The sequence below is a fragment of the Bison bison genome, unplaced genomic scaffold, assembly GCF_000754665.1.
Source record: "Bison bison bison isolate TAMUID 2011002044 unplaced genomic scaffold, Bison_UMD1.0 scf7180017864105, whole genome shotgun sequence".
Taxonomy (NCBI): Eukaryota; Metazoa; Chordata; class Mammalia; order Artiodactyla; family Bovidae; genus Bison; species Bison bison.
In genome coordinates this window covers 7,560,814-7,564,474 of record NW_011494677.1, presented here as the reverse complement: position 1 = coordinate 7,564,474, position 3,661 = coordinate 7,560,814, and positions in this window count along the sequence as shown.

The window sequence follows — 3,661 nt, the reverse complement described above, 5'->3', positions numbered from 1 at the left end:
CATAAAAAATGATGAAATTTTGCCATCTGTAACATCATGGATGGACTTGAAAGGTATTATGCTAAGTGAAATAAGGGGTGGGATGTGGGAGGGAGGCTCAAGGAGAAGACATATGGTTGATTCATGTTGATGTATGGCAGAAACGAACACAATATTGTAAAGCAATTATCTATGCTTCAATTTAAAATACATTTTTTAAAAAGACAAATACTGTATGGTATTATTTATATATGGAATCTAAAAATAAAGCAAACTAGTGCATATAACAAAAAGGACTCACAGATATAGAGAACAAATTACCAGTTACCACTGGGGAGAGAGAAGTGAGAAGACGCAAGATATGATTAGGGGATTAAGAGGTACAATAGATACACTGTTAGGTATTAAATAAATAAGCTACAAGGATATATTGTACAACATAGGGAATATTGCCAATATTTATTAATAACTATAAGTGGAGTATAATCTTCAAACATTGTGAATCACTGTGTTGTACACTTATAACTTATATAATATTGTACCTCAACTATATCTCAATTGTTTTTATTCTTTTTTCAATTTTTTAAAAGGGAGAAAAGAATAATACAGTGAACATCCACACATTTTGGCTTAAGAAATGAAGTTTTACCACACTGTATAGCTCCAAATATCCATCCCTTTTCCATCCTCCTTCCTCTCTTCAGAGGTAATCACTATCCTCAACTGGGTCTTTATCACTTCTCTTTTCTTGGAATTAAATGTCCCTCATCAGAAAAACAGACATCCATGTTCTTATATTGGAATACTATGCATAAGTGAAAATAAATTCAGTTCAGTTCAGTTCAGTCGCTCAGTCGTGTCCGACTCTTTGCGACCCCATGAATCGCAGCACGCCAGGCCTCCCTGTCCATCACCAACTCTCAGAGTTCACTCAGACTCACATCCATCGAGTCAGTGATGCCATCCAGCCATCTCATCCTCTGTCGTCCCCTTCTCCTCTCGCCCCCAATCCCTCCCAGCATCAGAGTCTTTTCCAATGAGTCAACTCTTCACATGAGGTGGCCAAAGTACTGGAGTTTCAGCTTTAGCATCATTCCTTCCAAAGAAATCCCAGGGCTGATCTCCTTCAGAATGGACTGGTTGGATCTCCTTGCAGTCCAAGGGACTCTCAAGAGTCTTCTCCAACACCACAGTTCAAAAACTTAGGGCTATACATATTAACTTTGAACAATTTAACATAACATCAAATGAGAAAAGAATATATTAAAGTTTGCAAAACAATATTATTTTACTTAGAGTTACATAATATGCTAACATTTGAAACTTTTCCATATATATATATATATATATATATATAGAAAATTTTAAAAATCATCCATAATTTCACCACTCTGATGTAGCCATTTTTCCTTGTTGGCCTATTTTAAAGTCATGTCTGCTAATTCAATCATCTATGTAATTTCTGAGTCTGTTTCCCCTGCTTTTCTTCTGCTTATGTGTCACCTTCTCCTGCTTCTTGTCATACCTAGTTATTTTTTAATTTAATGGCTGAGGGACTTCCCTGGTGGTCCAGTGTTAAGACTCCAGACTCCCAAGTCAGGAGGCCCAGGTTTGATCCCTGGTCATGGAACTAGGCTCTTCCCTGGTGGCTCAGATGGTAAAGCATCCGAATATAATGCGGGAGACCCAGGTTCAATCCCTGTTTCGGGAAGAACCCCTGCAGAAGGAAATAGCAACCACTCCAGTACTCTGCCTGGAAAATCCCATGGTCGGAGTAGCCTGGTAGGCTACAGTCCATGGGACTGCAAAGAGTCAGACACGACTTAGCAACTTCACTTCACTTCATGGAACTAGATCCCACGTTCTGCGAGAGACCAAAAAAGCTGCCACAAAAAAAAAAAAAAAAAGTATTTTAAAAAATGTAATGGTTAACATGATATTGAATATCTGAATTTTGTTCTTTTTCTTTAAAAGTGTTGCTCTTTGTTTTTGCAGAAAGTTGTTACTTATGGATCAAATTGATCCTTTTATGACTTCTTGTCTAAAGTCAACTTGATCCTTTTGTGACTTCTTTTCTAAAGTTTTTTTAGAGCAGTTCTAAAGAAGCCTTTAAGTAAAACTCTCTTGTGGTCTCATAAATGCCTCACAGAATGGTCAGACAACCGTGGTCTACAGGCCAAATCTAGCCCATGGACTGTTTTTGTAAATAAAGTTTTATTGGAACACAGCCATAACCATTTGATTATTTATTACGAATGGCTGCCTTTGTGCCACAATAGTAGAGCTAAGTATTTGACATAGAGACTACATGACCTGCAAAGCTTAAAATATTTGCTATCTACTCATTTATAGAAATGACCGCTACCTGGTCATTTACATAAAATGTTTGTTTATTCCTCTCCTAGAGGGAGGACTTCGATGCTGGTCAGTTAGAGTCTAAATGTTTCCTTACTTACATGAGCTGTATGGTTCAATCACCTTACAGCTCCCTGATCAGTCTTTGCCTGCCCTTGTGGAGTTTCTCCCTCCACCTGTGGAGCTTAGGATCCCAAGTAGATTTCTGGAATCACTCTGAAAAATAAATATGGCATTTTCTTACAAAACTAAAAATGTATTTACTATCAGTTCAGTTCAGTCACTTGGTCATGTCCAATTCTTTGCGACCCCATGGACTGCAGCAAGCCAAGCTTCCCTGTCCATCACCAACTCCCAGAGCCTACTCAAACTCACGTCCATCCCGTCAGTGATGCCATCCAACCATCTTGTCCTCTGTCGTCCAATTCTCCTCCCACTTTCAATCTTTCCCAGCATCAGGGTCTTTTCAAATGAGTCAGCTCTTTGCATCAGGTGGCCAAAGTACTGGAGTTTCAGCTTCAGTCCAATATTCAGGACTGATTTCCTTCAGGATGGACTGGTTGTATCTCCTTGCAGTCCAAGGGACTCTCAAGAGTCTTCTCCAACACCCCAGTTCAAAAGCATCAATTCTTCTGCACTCAGCTTTCTTTATAGTCCAACTCTCATATCCATACATGACTACTGGAAAAATGATAGCTTTGACTAGAAGGATCTTGGTTGGCAAAGTAATGTCTCTACTTTTTAATATGCTGTCTAGGTTGGTCATAGTTTTTCTTCCAAAGAGCAAGCATCTTTTAATTTCATGGCTGCAGTCACCATCTGCAGTGTTTTTGGAGCCCCCCAAAATAAAGTCTCTCACTGTTTCTATTGTGAGAGAATAAATAATGATACACTTAACTTGTATAAATCTCAAGGAGTGTATATTGAGTAAAAAAAGACCATGAACTCCTTATTGCCAAATTCAGACTTAAATTGAAGAAAGTAGGGAAAACCACTAGACCATTCAGGTATGACCTAAATCAAATCCCTTATGATTATACAGTGGAAGTGAGAAATAGATTTAAGGGCCTAGATCTGATAGATAGAGTGCCTGATGAGCTATGGAATGAGGTTCGTGACATTGTACAGGAAACAGGGATCAAGACCATCCCCATGGAAAAGAAATGCAAAAAAGCAAAATGGCTTTCTGGGGAGGCCTTACAAATAGCTGTGAAAAGAAGAGAAGCGAAAAGCAAAGGAGAAAAGGAAAGATATAAACATCTGAATGCAGAGTTCCAAAGAATAGCAAGAAGAGATAAGAAAGCCTTGTTCAGCGATCAATGCAAAG